The sequence below is a fragment of the Papaver somniferum genome, chromosome 11 (assembly GCF_003573695.1).
Source record: "Papaver somniferum cultivar HN1 chromosome 11, ASM357369v1, whole genome shotgun sequence".
Taxonomy (NCBI): Eukaryota; Viridiplantae; Streptophyta; class Magnoliopsida; order Ranunculales; family Papaveraceae; genus Papaver; species Papaver somniferum.
Genome location: NC_039368.1, coordinates 124174117 through 124192188, shown reverse-complemented (window position 1 = coordinate 124192188; position 18072 = coordinate 124174117). Strand labels below are relative to the sequence as shown.

At 38.3% G+C, this 18072-nt stretch overlaps 1 long non-coding RNA gene and 1 pseudogene across 2 annotated transcripts; both read right to left on the bottom strand.

Annotated features, from left to right (window-relative positions):
• Positions 1–12909: 12909 nt before the first annotated feature.
• On the bottom strand, positions 12910–14906 carry LOC113320143. 2 transcript variants are annotated; one of them, XR_003345933.1, is made up of 3 exons: positions 14455–14905; positions 13569–14204; positions 12910–13281 (listed from the first exon to the last, which is right to left on the bottom strand). It is a non-coding gene; the product is annotated as an uncharacterized LOC113320143 (long non-coding RNA). The 2 variants fall into 2 exon arrangements; XR_003345932.1 differs by having other exon boundaries at positions 13569–14906.
• Positions 14907–15106: 200 nt separating this feature from the next.
• On the bottom strand, positions 15107–17699 carry LOC113320289 (annotated as a pseudogene).
• Positions 17700–18072: the final 373 nt, after the last annotated feature.

Here is an 18072-nt window from a genome sequence, read left to right as displayed (position 1 = left end):
ACAACCGCACTCCCCTCAATATTTGGCAATTAAGCACAACAACAAGAGCGACCTTAATTTCGAAAGAAACAAAGGATTTTTATTGGACACCAAAAACCTTGAAAATGATTTTCTATATCCAAAAACTCAATCAAATTAATCACAATGAAACCATGATTAATTTAACCAAAATACTTAATCAAATTAAACAATAGTGATCAATTTAATTGGAAATGCTCAATATAAGAGAACTTACGGATCTACGACTAATTTAACCATAATGAAATGATTAGCTTAACCGTTCATATACTCATCACAAGAAGACTTGGGAGTATTGCAGTATACATATAAAATATGGATCAAGGAAGATCAATACTGTGGAATACACAAGGATTTATTCTATTTTCCATCATTATTTGCATAACGACAATCAATAGACATAATCCTTGCACACAAAAGATTTTAACCTGTCTTCCATCAATAATTGACATAATAGGCTTAACTTTTGTATTTTTCAAGAGTTCATCGATCTTGTATCAATACTTGCATATCGATATATGAAAGTGCTAACTTTTACATCGTGTGGGATAATAATAGTTCACGGACGCAAACACACATATCTCATAACATATTGCAATATAAAACCATAAAGATTAATGCTGCAAAAATCATCTTCCAAACAATTTTAGAATTTACAAAATAAACCCAAAAACATGAAGAGAAAGCGTTGGACATAGCTATGTGAAATCATAATAATGGCTATTCCAAACTCTAGTAATCCTTCTCAAAACAAGAATAAATTCTCATAAGAAGTTTCCTAGGCATCAAGACAAACTCATAATGCACATATAAGAAGATTTGTCCAAATGCGTATAAACAGATTTTCTTAACGAAGAAGAACATACAAAGTCATTAACGACCATTCACCATAGTTCACTAAGGATGATGGTGAATATTCAAGAATCCCATAGCAATGCATGCTACTTCCCATTCTTGAACTTCCTTCTTTTTGATTCACCAACAACATTCTTGTAAAAGCTACAAATTAGCTTAGAAGAGTAGTACTCCAAGAATCCAAGTGCCCAAGTTCAAGAGAAGTGGAACAAGTGCGACGAAACGGAGCAAAACACTCAAAAACAAGACACAGGATAAATACCAATCTTAACTCATACAAATTCAAGGTTTCTCATCTCCATTTTGAAGAGAATTCAAAGAGGAAGAGAGTTCAAAAATAATGAGGTCAATCCGAGTTCGGACGAAGAAGTTACGGCCAAAACAAGTTTACTGAATATTGACGTCAAGTATGCATAGGGCTTGCAAACGAATTTTGGTATCCATGAGCAGTATGCAGACGGGGTTTGCGAACTTAAACCCCTAGATTTTGGTTTTAAATGATGTTATGCATACTTGGTATGTGTACCATGAAGTACAAACATCCCGAACTAATGTTTTCAAACCTAAACATTTAAGATCCTTAAACACAAATCAAGTTAGGTAGAAATGAACGATAATCAAGGTACATGGATCATTATAAGTACTCAAACAAGTAATAAAAACATAAAACTTGCTCAAGTTTATAGACATACCTTTTTAGAAAAGTCCAATTGAATTCTACAGCCTTACCGAATATAATCTGTGTGCCCCAGTTGTTGTGCTTCCGTCACCGTATACGTAGCAGGGCATTTCTTGGTGAGGATGAACTTTCAACACAAACAAGTTGTGTTGAGGTGAAATATGTCTTGCTCACCATGGCACCAAGAAAGAGTATCTTTTCAACAACTCTTAAATCTTGTAGTGTTGAGAAACACCCAAGGAACTGTTTTTATAAGTCAATCAAAGAACTTCAAGAGAACCCAAAAAGATTTGTGTTTCTGATTTCTTGTTTTCCAACTTATAAAAAACAGTTTCTGCAGATAGTTTTTAGTATTACAAAGGGAAACTCTTTTGATAAAAAGAGACGTCCTAGATTCTTCATAAAAGAAGACAATACTACTATCTTGATAGGAAGTATCATGAATTGAGCAACGAATCAATTCATGCTTTGAGGTGATACACTCAGATGACAGAGATTTAAACTCCTCTTGTAATTCGTTTAGTTTATCACAACTAATTAGATTACGCAGAGGAGGAGCATTGATCTCACTGATTAGTAAATCAATATACCACTTCAACATAAATATTATTCATCATAACTTGATTTAGCCTGTCAATATATTCTTGCTCTTTCTGGAGGTATAACTCAATATCAAGAGATAAGATTTCAAGCTTCTATTAAAGCCCTGAAAACACTTCAAGGGATTTTAAACCTGGTGGAGGTTTAGATAGAATTTCTTCTACATATTTTATTAAATCATTCATGGAAGAGAATTCTGAAATCCCTGGATCTGGTGGTGCATTTATTGAGATTGCACTATTTTCCATAGAGTCAAATCACTACAAACACAGACTTGTAAGGTCTTGAACGTGTTTTCCTGCTCTGATACCAATTGAAAAAGTAGGTGTCTAACAACACCGCCCAATATTTCGCTTAGCAATCCGTATGGACTAACTCCGATATACTTTCTGGAGAATCAACTAGACAAACAGACTCAATCTAGATAAAAGTATCTCAAGGAGTTAATATCTCTCTCTTGATTTGATTTACTCAAGCTAATAGAAATCAGCGAGTCTTTAATAAAATACAAGGTAAAACTTGTATGGTACCAAAGACCAATATCCAAGTGTCAATCAATGTAAATCAACAACCAAAAGGTCGGATATTCTAATTGATTGAACTTCAACGCACACCCTGTATTATTTCAATTATAAAGATAAACAATATAATGCGGAAATAGAGATAACACAGACACCAGAATTTTGTTAACGAGGAAACCGCAAATGTAGAAAAACTCAGGGACCTAGTCCATATTGAACACACACTGTATTAAGACGCTACAGACACTAGTCTACTCCAACCTAACTTCGTACTGGATTGTAGTTGAACCCCAACCAATCTCACAGTGATCCAAGGTACAATTGAGCTCCCTACGTCTCTGATCCCAGCAGGATAATACGCACTTGATTCCCTTAGCCGATCTCACCCACAACTAAGAGTTGCTAAAACCCAAAGTCGAAGACTTGAAATAAACCAATCTGTCTCACACAGACAAGTCTATTGAAATGATCAATCTGTCTCCCATAGATAAACCCAAAAGGTTTTTTTACGTCTTCTGATATATCAAGGTGAACATGAACCAATTGATAATCCGGTCTTATATTCCCGAAGAACAACCTAGAGTTATCAATCACCTCACAACAATCTTAATCGTATGGTAGCGAAACAAGATGTTGCGGAATCATAAACAAGGAGACGAAGATGTTTGTGATTACTTTTTATATCTTGCCTACCGGAGATATCAATATCAAGCCAATCAATCTGATTGTACTCGTATGATAGAAGATGCAAGATCAGATCACACAACTACGATAAAATTAGTATCGGTCTGGCTTCACAACCCCAATGAAGTCTTTAATTCGTTAACCTGGTTTTTAAGAAGAAACCAATGGTTAAAGGAGAATCGAATCTAGCAAACAAACTAGTATCACACGTACGGTGTGGGGATTAGTTTTGGACAGATGCTAGAGTTCCCCTTATATAGGCTTTCAAATCCGGGTTTGCAATCAATGTTAGCTTAGTAACAAAGCATTCAATATTCACCGTTAGATGAAAACCTGATTAGATTCAAGCTAATATATTTCAACCGTTAGATCGAAAACTTAGCTTGTTACACACAAATGAAAGGCACGTTTCTAGGTTTGTGTAACCGTACCCAAACGTATGCATTTGTTGGTTCAACAATAGTCAACCAAATGGTTCCCAGAGGTTGTAAGTTCAGCATCACCGTTGTTGAAGATCCGTAGCTATAACAATGAGAAAACATAGTTCTCGATCATTGTTATACAGTTTCATAGTATTATTACATAGTGTCAAAGTTCAATTGTATCACAACTTCAAAAATAATACTATAATGATATGTATCACTCCTCCTTAGTCAATACTCCATCTCAAATGGAAACCACTCCCCCTTACATAATGATTCGAAAACCATATGTATTTGTAATGTGAACTACATATTAATTCTCCCCCTTTTTTTCAACAAAATTGGCAAAGGTACAAGAACGGGATCCAAATGAAATTTCTGAAAGAGACATCTCATGACTAAAAATAAAAATGCATACCAACTAATCTAGATGCAGTCATAAATCCGAATCTAAATGCATTCATCAAGGAGTTTAAAGATACAAGATAACCCCTATAATATTCCACAACCGCACTTCCCTCAATAATTGGCAATTAAGCACAACAACAAGAGCGACCTTAATTTCGAAAGAAACAAAGTATTTTTATTGGACACCAAAAACATGAAGAATAATTTTCTATATCCAAAAACTCAATCAAATTAATCACAAGTAAACCCATAATTAATTTAATCAAAATACTTAATCAAATTAAACACTAGAGTGATCAATTTAATTGGAAATGCTCAATATAAGAGAACTTACGGAGCTACGACTAATTTATCCATAAGGAAATGATTAGCTTAACCGTTCATATACTCATCACAAGAAGGCTTGTGGAGTATTGCAGTATACACATAAAATATGGATCAAGGAAGATCAATACTGCGGAATACACAAGGATTCATTTTATTTTCCATCATTAATTGCATAACGACAATCAATAGACATAATCCTTGCACACAAAATATTTGAACCTGTCTTCCATCAATAATTGACATAATAGGCTTAACTTTTGTATTTGTCAAGAGTTCATCGATCTTGTATCAATACTTGCATATCGACATATGAAAGAGCTAACTTTTGACATCGTCTGGGATAATAATAGTTCACGAACGCAAACACACATATCCCATAACATATTGCAATATATAAAACCATAAAGATTAATACTGCAAAAATCATCTTCCAAACAATTTTAGAATTTACACAAATAAACCGAAAAAACATGAAGATGAAAGCGTTGGATATAGCTATGTGAAATCATAATAATGGCTATTCCAAACTCTAGTAATCCTTCTCAAAACAAGAATAAATTCTCATAAGAAGTTTCATAGGCATCAAGACAAACTCGTAATGCACATATAAGAAGATTTGTCTAAAGGCGTATAGAAATATTTTCTTAACAAAGAAGAACATACAAAGTCATTAACGACCATGCACCATAGTTCACTAAGGATGATGGTGAATATTCAAGAATCCCATATCAATGCATGCTACTTCCCATTCTTGAACTTCCTTCTTTTTGATTCACCAACAACATTCTTGTAAAAGCTACAAATTAGCTTAGAAGAGTAGTACTCCAAGAATCCAAGTGCCCAAGTTCAAGAGAAGTGGAACAAGTGCGACGAAACGGAGCAAAACACTCAAAAACAAGACACAGGATAAATACCAATCTTAACTCATACAAATTCAAGGTTTCTCATCTCCATTTTGAAGAGAATTCAAAGAGGAAGAGAGTGCAAAAATAACGAGGTCAATCCGAGTTCGGACGAAGAAGTTACGGCCAAAACAAGTTTACCGAATATCGACGTCAAGTATGCATACGGGTTTGCAAATGAATTTTCGTATCCTGGAGCAGTTTGCATACGGGGTTTGCGAACTTAAACCCCTGGATTTGGTTTTAAATGATGTTACGCATACTTGGTATGTGTACCATGAAGTCCAAACATCTCGAACTAATGTTTTCAAACCTAAACATTTAAGAACCTTAAACACTGATCAAGTTAGGTAGAAATGAACGATAATCAAGGTACATGGATCATTATAAGTACTCAAACAAGTAATAAAAACATAAAACTTGCTCAAGTTTATAGAAATACCTTTTTAGAAAAGTCCAATTGAATTATACAGCCTTACCGAATATAATCTTTGCCCCCCAGTTGTTGTGCTTCCCTCACCGTATACATAGCAGGGCATTTCTTGGTGAGGATGCACTTTCAACACAAACAAGTTGTGTTGAGGTGAACAATGTCTTGCTCACCATGGCATCAAGAAAGATTTTCTTTCCAACAACTCTTAAATCTTGTAGTGTTGAGAAACACCCAAGGAATTGTTTTTATAAGTCTATCAAAGAACTTCAAGAGAACCCAAAAAGATTTGTGTTTCTGATTTCTTGTTTTCCAACTTATAAAAAACAATTTTTGCAGATAGTTTTTAGTACTGCAAAGGGAAACTCTTTTGATAAAAAGAGACGTCCTAGATTATTCAGAAAAGAAGACAATACTACTATCTTGATAGAAAGTATCAATATTTGAGCAACGAATCAATTCATGCTTTGAGGTGATACACTCAGATGACTGAGATTTAAACTCCTCTTGTAATTCGTTTACTTTATTACAACTAATTGGATTACGCAGATGTTTTGGGGTAAAAACTGATTCTGCTGTTTTTGGTAATTTGGGGTGTGTTGATGAGAAAAGAGTTCAAACCCTAAACAAATGCACTGCACGGGAATGATTTTAGGTTCGAGAAATAAATTTGTAAGACTCTGGCCTAAACCAAGAAATGGTCGTTCCAGATTCAATTCGGTCACAAGGTGAAGGAGAATGGTTAATCTTAGGGAGGGAAGCGAAGAAGGTGCTGAGATATTGAAAGTGTTAGCTTTTTATGACTTGTATCAGAATGTTGAATTGACTTGCACAATGTAAGCTATCAGTTTCGGGTGTTTTCTGGATACTGTGATACAACACTTGGTTTTCTCTGTGTTGTTTGAAAATAGGTTGAAGAACCTATTTATACAAGTCATTTGAACGCAATCCTCATCTCGTAGGAAATGGAGGAAGTTGAGTGATGGAGTAGTGGGGTCGTGTAGGTGATTGTCACACGATCACGCCTTTGCCCACTTCCCTCATCATCATTAACCGACCATCTTTCCTGACATGTACTCGTAATGGGCGCGTTGCACGCCGCACGCTGTAAACCGCCAGACCAATACCCCAGTAAGTATCCCCCAGTTTGTGACATGTTTGATGTCTCGAATGAGCGGGTCAAGTCGTGGGACCCGCCGCAAGAAATAGCATATGGTGCTATTAGGTTAAATAACTAAGTTATTTATGGAATTGATATTCATGAAATATCTGAATGCTCGATGCATGTAATGCATCGCTTTTAAGCAAGAAACTCAAAACAATCGATATTTATGAAGCATCGTTGTTTTAAAGCTTGATTGAACAAGTTGCTGATTAAGCGTCTTAAAATGACAGCACGTCCAACCATCTTTGAGTGATCGTTTAGAGGCCGCATAGGCGGGCCACTATTTGGTCGATCACTCCCTGTGGCAGAGTGGAGGACGGTAATCATTGATGTGTTTCATTGATCGCCTAACTTTTAATCCAAATCCGTCCGACCAAGATGGCAAATTTGGACGGACGAGATGATTTACGGCACATATTTGCTGCCATTGATGGATTTTAGGGTTTTTAGAGGTGCGCAACATCCCATGTTTGGCTTGATAGAATCCAAGCATGGGTACTAATTTTGGAGGGACCAAACAGGCATGAGTGGAGACGTCCCGCCGGCGTGAATGTCTACACCTCTCGGTCCCACAAAGACTCGATCTAGGCCACTCAATTTGACCGGCAAAGATGAGTGGTCGTGATCGATTTGCGACAGAAATACAATGCCGCAAAGGTTTAAAATCCGTGTGGCATGCCACCTTTGGGTGTGCGTTTCGAGGCGCCGATCCCTAGTCTGCATAGGACGGTCGATGACCTCTTGAGTCTATATCTACACCCTCCGTTTAGGCTGGCAAAGATGGATGGTCATGATCGAACTACGACAGATGTGCATTGCCGCAAACCCTAATTAGGTTTTTGAAACAGTCACGCCCTCGTGACTTTTCCCAAGCGGTTTGGCACGCTGTGAGCCTCCTCTTGGGATATCGATCACGTGGGGCCCATGCTAGGCTGACGGTGAACGCATGTGCACCTTCCTGATGGTTCTAAATGCGATCTAAGCCATCCAAACAAGCTGGATAAATTGGATGGTTATGATCGATTTAAGACACTAGTGGACTTCCGCGACCCTTAGAAGCATCACGCCTGCCATGGTTCAAGCAAACGTTTCATTGCTCCATGGCCTTGCCGTGAGGAACCGATTGGGTGACGGAAAATTGGGCATGCACACGTGTGCGTTAGCGCTTCCCTGATCATTCATGGGATGATCTAATCCGTCCAACCAGGATAGCGAAGTTGGACGGTTGCGATAGTTTTAAGACTTCCCTGAACAATTTATGCTCGTCGAGCTTTGTTTTTACGTAGCGCGAAGCTCATATTTGGGTCAGCGTTTGAAGCGATTATGAACAAGTTAAATACAGCTCGATCGACTAGGGCACTAGTGGGCCCGCTGGTGATTACTATGGCGCCTTTTTGATCGGCCAAAGCTCAATCTAAGACGTCGAACTTGGCTGGCCAAGTTGGACGAACGTGATGACTTTGAGACCGTCATGGTCGGTCTAGATCTTTTGAGCTTCTAAATAGCGCGAACACCCACGTTTAGGTCGGCGTTTGAATTGCTTGTGAATAAGCATAAGACTACTCGATCGAATAGGGCACTAGTGGGCCCGTCGGTGGTCACTATAGTGATTTCCTAGTTATGCTAGGAGTATTTAAGTTTGTTAAATCACGCGGCCAAATCGTGTGGCCGTGATTATTTTTTGAGACTGATGTGGACAGTCCAGATTATCCTTAAGGAATTTAAACGGATCGCGCAACTTTTAATTAAAAGGTGTGCGAACGCGCTGATCTCTTTGTCAGAGGGTGGTGTAGCTTGTGTGAGTGTTTTTATGCAGGTCTCAATACTGACACTTCAGGAGATTCATGCTACTCTGTTGCAAGCGGACATTTAATCGTCATGTCATGCCAATATTGAGAGTTCGCTGGGGAACATAGCATAGGAAAACACTAGGCAAGGCCATGCATTAGTGAATAATGTCGGTTCAAGATAAAATTTATAGAATATTTGGGATTTTTTCTACATGCACCATTCTGAGTAAATTTTATACACATAAATATATTTAATTTCTCAATACATATATGAGCGAAGAGGCTTAGGCACTCAACACTTTTAAATGGCTCCATTTAATTAGTGAATAATGCAAGTAGAAGCTCAAATACTCGTTAGGCTCTATACTAGTGAACAATTCATCTAGGAGCTTGAGTTTCAATACAATATGAAGAGCGACATATGCAGTCATCAGATTTTGATATATTCTTCAAATTCCTTGTGGAATATGGACATATCAAGGTCTATTACTTTTGATGCCGGGTCAGGTAGATAGACTTTTACAATTTTCTCCATAAACTAAGAACCACCATCAACATTAAGTCCCCTGCTTAGTACGTAATAGTGACATTGTTGCGGGGTAAGCACTAGATGGTGACAGACGAAAAAACAAAACCAATAAGATGAAGTAGATAGATGTTACCATAGGTATATCGCTTGGTTTGAACTTCCCTTGCAGTCGTACTGGTGAAGCAGCTTCTAATCAGGGGATACCAACAATTTACCACTCTTGCTCATCAATGGTAGGAAAAAAGGAAGCGGCATGTCCAGTCAAGTCCTTGGATCTCAACTAGATTCTCTGAATCTCGTTCATATGAGCGAGAGTAAGAAACCCTTCCTGGCTTTAAAATTTCGTCGGGTGTAAAGGGAGCTTATGCTCTTTCCTGTTTTGCACGAACATCAAGACCCACCCATCTTCATGTACACCAAACAACAACAAGGTAAGTCCATCTCGTCTTGGTATTCCTAATGTGGGTGAAATATCCACGTTTAATTCAATGTGATTGAATTTCTTAGTTAGCAGCGATAGAGCGAGTATAAACAACAACAAAGCAATCTGGGAATATTTCTGCTACTAAGCCAAGGGGAATTAATGATTCCAAAGACATTCCCAATATGGATGATGACTTCTTCGAAGTGTCCTACACGACTGTTAGGACTCATCTTAATCACGTGATTTACCATCGATATCCACTGGAATGCGTAATTTCTGTCTCCAGCCTCTCCAGTAAATTTCAAAATTTTCCGAACTCCATTATTCTCGATTGCGAGAGGCCTTGACTTTAAGTTGTTCGGTGGTTGTATGAGTGGTATCCTCTAGGAAAGGTGGAGGCAGTCTCTAGGGGAAATAGGTTCTGCCAGAGAGGATTGCAGGTGGTGATCGAACATGTACAGTGATCTCCAATTCCTCGGATGTACGTGTATGTACATGTTTTTCTTTGTTTGACTGGATGACTTAGCTGGATATCTTTGAACTAATCTTGCTCAACTTATTTCGTAGTTTTAATGCTTTAAGAAGATGAACGTCCTTGTTGGATTCACGCGAGTTGCATGTATCCAGGATGACGTTGCAGGAAAAACCGAGAGGTAATGGAGGCGACCGACGATGTTAAGGATTTGACTGCACTCTCGACCCTCAATTTGATGCTCCTCATGTAAATCACGTGTTACTGGGGGTTCAGCGTGTCAAGAAGTATGCTGAATTATACGCCCGAATATTGAAGAATTATGGACACATTTCCATGACCAAATGTGTAGTATGATCAGGCACGCTGCTTCTGGATGAGTGATCGAATATCAGAAGTATCCTCAAGACATGTGTGTAGATTTCGAATTTAATGTTTCTTGGTTATGTGAAGGTATTTCCAAAATCCGAAATTTGCGAACTGAAATGGATAGGATTCCTTCCATGAATCTCACTAATCATAAATCAAAAATTGAGAAACTATCTCAGGTGTTGAAGTTGAAGCAGGCTACTATTCGGGATATAAAAAATGTTTTCTCTAAAAAAAATGAAATGTTGCTGAATGATTTCCCTTGAACGCCTTCATTTCCTTCCCAGGAATTTGTAAAGACGAGACGTTCCTTTGTGGTTTGATTTGGTTTTGAACAGGTAGGTGGCTGCTCTTGAAGAATAGAGGTTTTTGTTTAGTGAAATAAATGGTGTTTCAGTGAAATCTTAACTATGAATGCAAATTGGTGCAAACATTTTGGATGGATTGTAAGTATTGTATGAAAACAGGGGAAATACTAAGGAAATGGCAATATAATGTTTCAGGAACTGATGGAAGCTACCTAGTGTGTATTGCTACTCCTCCCAATTGTCAGTAACAAGGAGTTTGCAATAGTCACCTTGTTAAATTTCAGAAACTAGGTAAGGCTCTTGCTACTTGACCTCTGGACCTATTATCCTCGATTGAGACTTCTTCTAAACATTTGACAAAATATTGACAGGGACCAGCTTCCTTTTCACATCGCCTAGTCGCAGTTGGGTTGACGATCGGATCAAGTCCCCAGTTCTTGGTGAGATGAGGATTAACAGACTGTAAAAGAGGTTTTTCGAGAAGACTTACTCGTGCGTTTGACCCTCGGGATATGCGATATGGGCGCTTCTGGACTTCCCTTCGTAGTCCCTGCATTAATCAACGCTTTTCCCAACTCGACATCTCTAAGATAAACAGTGGTGAAGAGTCCACAGCCGCTTATGCCAATCATGTCTTCCATAAGAGATTTAGGCATGGGGGCAGCTTCATCGATCGAACGTAGTCGCTTTCCCGATACAACACAATTAAAAGCGGCAAAGATATCTTGACGTTGTGCCTTGGATAAATAGAGAATTTCACGCACATGTTCCATGGTTGACTGCACAGTTTTGTAGACGGAGTCCCCAGAAAGCATGCAACAGCTTCTAATAGGAGGATGGTATTTGTATACTCCTTCAGTGCCTCGTTGGAGTTCCCCTGAGTCAATCTTCTCCTAGAAGATGTGCTTCAATTTGTTGCAGTCACTTGTAGGATGGTTGACAAACCTATGGAAGCGGCAGTACTTGGGATCTTCCATTTCTTGTTTAGTGGGAGGACATTTGACACGAGGTAGCTTGATGATGTCATCTTGTATCCAGACCTCCAAAAGTTCAATCACCTATTCCATTGGAAAGGGAAAATCTGGGAATCTTCAGAAGGAATTCAGTCTTCCTCAGAGCTGCTGCCAAAATAAGCCAGCCACTGAAGCGCTTTCTCCTCATGAGATTCTTGAGAAGATTGAAATATAGGATCAGGAAAGCCCTTCCTTTCTCTCAAGCCCATAAAGCAACAATTTTGTGATTTAACGGTGTTTCCTAGTGTTTCATCTCTACATATTAGTACCTGGAAGAACATAAGAACCTTTTGAAATGGCATTGTAGTAGTAACCGAATGTGTTGGTGATATGGTTCAACTGAATCATTTTGCTCAAGACGCAAAACGAGATGTACAACTGAGACGCAAAACGAGATACGCGTACATCCGCATAGCATAATTGTGAAACAAGGAAATAAGATGGTCATTTAATGTATTCTGCAGTAGCAATTTTTTTAATGCAGCAATGGTGAAAAGATCGACTTTTATAATGGGAAACATTATCTATATACCCCTACTATGAGACCCCTTGCAAAAATACCCTTATGAACTTTACAAATACCCCTAAGCCTAATACATTACTAAAATACCCTATTTTGTATAGTATATATACAAAACCACCACCACTACCACTATTTGAAAATAAATAAATAAAATCTCTACTGCCCACACCACTGTCCACTACCAACCACCACCGTCCACCGCCTCCAACCACCGACGACCACCACCACCACCGACCACCACCACCAACAACAACCACCGATGACTACCACCGCCTACCACCAAACACCACCGCCAACCACCACCACCTCAAACCACTGTCCACCACCGCCAACCACCGCCGCCGCTAACCAACACCACAACTGTCTACTACCTCCGCCGCCAACAACCGTCACCCACCGCCGCCAACCACCACCACCATGTGGAGTCATCTTGCTCAAGTTGTGTCCATATCTGAGGAAACTAGCTCAAGTTGTCTTCACAAGTAAAGGCAACTAGCACAAAGTTATCTTCAAAAGTGAAAGAAACTAGCCCAAGTTGTCTCCACATATGGAGGCAACTAGCCCAAGTTGTCTTCAGATATGGAGGCAACTAGCACAAATTGTCTCCAAAAACATAAAAATTATACACAAATAACTCGAACACACATCTTCTGACATATAGTCAGTTGTGCTACCATTGCACCACAGGTTCGCCACACCATCAGTGCTCAACCAACAATTCAAACCACCACCAGACAAACACCATATCCTTCATCTCTGCTACTGCAAACTATACCTGCAACATCTTCATGACCACAACCGTTAAATCACACTCATAGCAGAAGAATAATCCCTCCACTTTACTGCAAAGTTAAAAACACAAAGATGTAAGCATAATGATTTGAAGTTCAAGCAGAAAAGGCAATCAAAGACATGTGTACAATAAAGTATAAGAAAATGAATATAAAAAGGTATTAGGAGTTCAAGACTAAACCATTTGAAACAGGAAAACATACTTTTCACAACAGGGTATACACAAAGACAGATTAACACTATGAAGCTTAATGAATACCATAACCCATTCAATAACGTGAACATATAACATATCAGTACACGCATTAAATGTCATATATGATAGTAAAAAGTGTACCTAATCCATTGTCGTTGAGGAAGTTGAATGCAAGACAATGGAACAAGTAAGTCCTCTTGCACACACACATCTTTGGCTATAATAACATCATCTCCTACACTCCAATTAATCAAGAAGCCAACCATTCGTCTAACCCGGCAATTCAGCTCAAACTTCTGCTTGCATATTACCATTCTATTACCACTTGAACCACACACCAAAAATGCATCTGCAAGATCAATTCAAGACTAATTTCAGTATCATCATCTCTTGTAACACACCACCACCTCCCACTGCAGCAACATCAATCACCAATTCAACACCATCTGAGACTGAAGTACCACCATTTTCCTTTATTGCAGCAGCAACCTAACATTCATCTAACTTCAACTCTGTCATCAGTATTTCCTTGAATTATGTCAAAACTTACAGTAAAACCCACAACCATTACTAATTACACATACTCACTTCAGAATCTGGTTTTTTCAACATTATTGAGAACAAATTCAGAAGATTAGCAAGATGGAAACTAAATAAAAACAAATTTCAATCCAAAATAGAGATTTACTGGTTGGATTCCATCTAACTGAATCTTTGAATCGATTCTCATCGATCTCAATATCCAAACGAACTGGAATTAAAGCTTCAGAAGTTGGGCTATATACAAAAACAAACCACTAATTCCATTAATCTCCGAACTCATACAGTAGTAAACTTTGAAACATGAAATTGAGAAGGAGAACCTACATTCGGAAATTGAAACATCCTAACGAACCCTAAATTCTTTGATTAAAGTTTTTCAATTTTTTTTTGTATTGTCGAACTCAGATTAATAAGAATCATCTTCAAATCGAGTAGTTGTTAAGCTTCAATAAATTAAAATTTCGAGTATTTAGTTCGAAATTACCAGAAAATGAAACCTAAATTCAGATCTCTCGATCTCCTGAAACTAAATCTGATATTGAAAATCAGTGACAAATCGAGAAAAAGAAGAAGTTGATGTTGATATAGAACTCTTGATGGTGATTATCAAACCTGGTTTTTGAATCTGAAGGTTGGTGTTGGTTACGGCGGCGGAGAAACGGTGCTTAATGTGGTGGCGGTGATGGGCGAAAGCGGAGGAGAGAAAAGTAGATCGAGAGAAATTTCTACTGATTGTGGTGGCGGTGATGGGTGAAAGCGGAGGAGAGTTGGGTGTGGTGCTATATGTGGTGGTTTAGGTAGTGACATAGCTGATAATGGAAGCGATGAAGTTGGTGGTGGCGGAGACGAAGATGTTGCTGGTGGTGAAACGATGAAGATGTGTCGGCTAGTTCAATTGATTATTTTCTGAGTGAGAATAAAGAGAAGTCTGAATATAAGACACAAAGGTTAAAAATGGGGTTATGAGAATTATTTTGTTGAACATAATTTCAGTTTTGCCATTAGGGGTATTTGTAAAGACTCATAAGGGTATTTGTGCAGGATCCACGGTAGTAGGGGTGTTTGTACATTCCCACTTTATAATGTTAACCTTCGAGACACTGGAAAGATTAATACTTATCATAAAACATTACCGGTTTGTTTTTGGCCTGTTAAAATCATGTTCATTAAACTTCATTTATATTCAATTCCCTATAAACGAGGGGACTTTCTTTGTGATGTACAAGGAAACCAAAACAACCCCATTCTCTCCTAATTATTATTTGGGGTGTTGATATGGTTGATCGACTGTACTTTTCATGTTACAGTTTAGAGCAGTAAACAGCGCGAGGATTGACAGTATCATGGAATAATCTTCACCTGCGCTTGTGGTCACTTTTGTCACAAGGTAAAAGATTCTTTCGTTGGTAACCTGTTGAGCCCATCCACGATTGCTTTCCTAAATGCGTTGTTGTGAAAGATGAAAGATGATACGTGCCCGCATGTAACCCATCTCACTTCTGACCTGGCCAAGCCTTCTGAAGCTCTAATACTGAATAGTTTGGAATGTAGCCATCATCCTTCAAGGGAGAGATGTCCATTGCATTAGTGAATTGTAAGAAAAAAAAATGAATATTTGCTTTTGGCAAGCAAATCTGGTTAAGTTACACGAACAATACGGTTGTAGTGATAATGTCTTCGAATGATTTAAGTGGAAATCTCAATGTATAATGAGATATAGAACTCACAGTGGCGCCCACAAATATAGCGGCTTCCGGATTTTTGGGTATCGGAAATCGTGTCACATCAGTAAGCGATAATACAGTTCGCAGCCGTTCTCTTACTTCTTCAAGGGTCTTTGCAGCTTGCTGCACTGCTAAATCTTCCCTTAGAGCGTCCCAAGCAGTTGCATGCTTTAATATCCCTTCACAGAAGGCAACCACTGCAGAGTGTGGTGAGAGAAATGGAAATGTCGCAACTGGTGTAGGGTGCAGAGATCCTACCATTGCAGCATGTACCCCCCTGTAACATCGTGGACCAATACAATTGTAAAAGCATGATTCAAAATGTAGGCTGTTTAAATCAGCAATGTTCATGTGCTATTTCAGAATGTAGACATGTTTCAGTCAAAATAAAATTTCTGTGTCAAAAAGCATATATACATGAGCCCTTGTCATATAACTGTCTCCAATACACGTAAAGGAGAAGAAGTTGCAACATGTTTCCATGAATAGATACACAGGGGGCTTTGGTGCAACGTATTTACAGAACTTAAAAGGATTATTTCTTACTTCCACCAACAAAAATAAGGCTAACAGAATGAGGGGCAAAGTTCACTAACTCTGAAGCTCAATATATCAGAAGAGTTCCAACTTTCGAATATCAGCACAAATTTAAACTTCACACAAGATTTCACGTGGTGTCATCTTACTTACCCATGCTAAGTCCACATACACCAGTCTTTCCAAACCCTTCTACAGCTTCTAACCAGTACAGCAGGCTGCGAGCTTCTTCAATAGTGACCCTTCCCAACATAAGCAAGTCACTTACACAGAGAAGCTTTGCTCCACGCTGCAGAATAGGACGTCTTTGTCCATAGTAAGGGCTGCAGCAGTATATACATTTCAAATTCAGAAACTCCCCCTTTCTATTGATTGTTTGAAGGCTGGCCAACTCATATGAAATTACCAAATAAACAATTTAGACTTGATAGGCAGGAAAATCTAAGTTTCTCACCTCTCAAGTACCATGGTTGCTATGTTCTCCTTCAACAATGGGCCACCAAGACGCAACCTTCGATGAAAAGTATGGTCACCCGTGCCTACAAAAAGAAATTCAAACTATGTACTTACATTAAAAAGCTCCCGCAAAGAAAAGATAACTGAGGCAACCCATCAAAACTCAAAGCCTATGTTTCAAACGGTCTATGATTATCGGGCAGTTTTAACTGAAATACTTCAAAGCTTAGATGTGAAGGTGTGCCTCATTTCCCTTATGAGGAATTAAAGAAGCCCATCATACCAAACTCTATATATTTGTTCTTTGACCCTACCTGTACTATGAATTATTCAGCTCACCATAGTCAGCTTCAACAGATTTCACTTTTGACAACAAAAGGTTTCCAGTAATATTTTCTCTGAAAGATGATTTAATCCATATTATGAAAACATATTATTTCCAATCAACTATTGCCTCCATTATTCAATTTCATAGACACACACCAAACACTGCAACTATGTCAATTCTAAAAACAAAGAGTCTAGCCTGTAGGTTTTATGCCATATCCAATTTACACAAACGAATTGAACAAGAAAAATATGTAATCAAGTGAATCTAAGAATTAAAGAAATAAAGTTACCTGCAAGATGAACTACACAAGACATCTGATGTGGCGGAACTGATTTTGGCATAAGAAAAGCTACCCTAGCATTGTGACTCTCTGGAGGCAATGCATCAATCAACTGTTGATCACAAGGAGTTCTAAAAACACCTTCTCTGAGAGAAGCATTCTTTGTCTCCCAAATAGTTCTCCACATTGGTTGAATTAGTTTAGGTGGCCAATTTTGAGCAACAGCATCCGGGAAAAGTTGATTGATCATGGCTTCAAGTTGAACAAGTTGATTACCACCCCATCCTCTTGAAAAAAATGGCGTTGTCAATTTTGTTCTATGAACAAATGCACCATATATATGATCTATTACATGGTGAAGCATACCCAGATTCACACTAACCATTATTAACAAAAGCAAAAATCAATCCACAAACTCAATAAAAATTTGAGATACCCCAGATCAAATTATTCTCTCAATGAATGACTTTCTTTAGAAAAAATATTCTATTGGGATATTATTGATAGCCTAATCCAATCAGAAAAGAATTGAAAAAATCTTGAAATAAAGAAAAAATAATCCCAATTTGGGCATTGCTTAAGCAGTGATGAGAAAATAAAACTAGGGAAAGAAACCCATGTAAGAAGCGACTGTAAGAACCTGAGAAGCTTCAATCGATAACCTCTATGAACAGAGAGTTAACCAACTCTGGTTAATGCAACAACGACCGTCGTTCAAATCAGATGGATTCCGTTTCGAAAGAATTTGACTAAGAACCCTATTAACGACGAGTT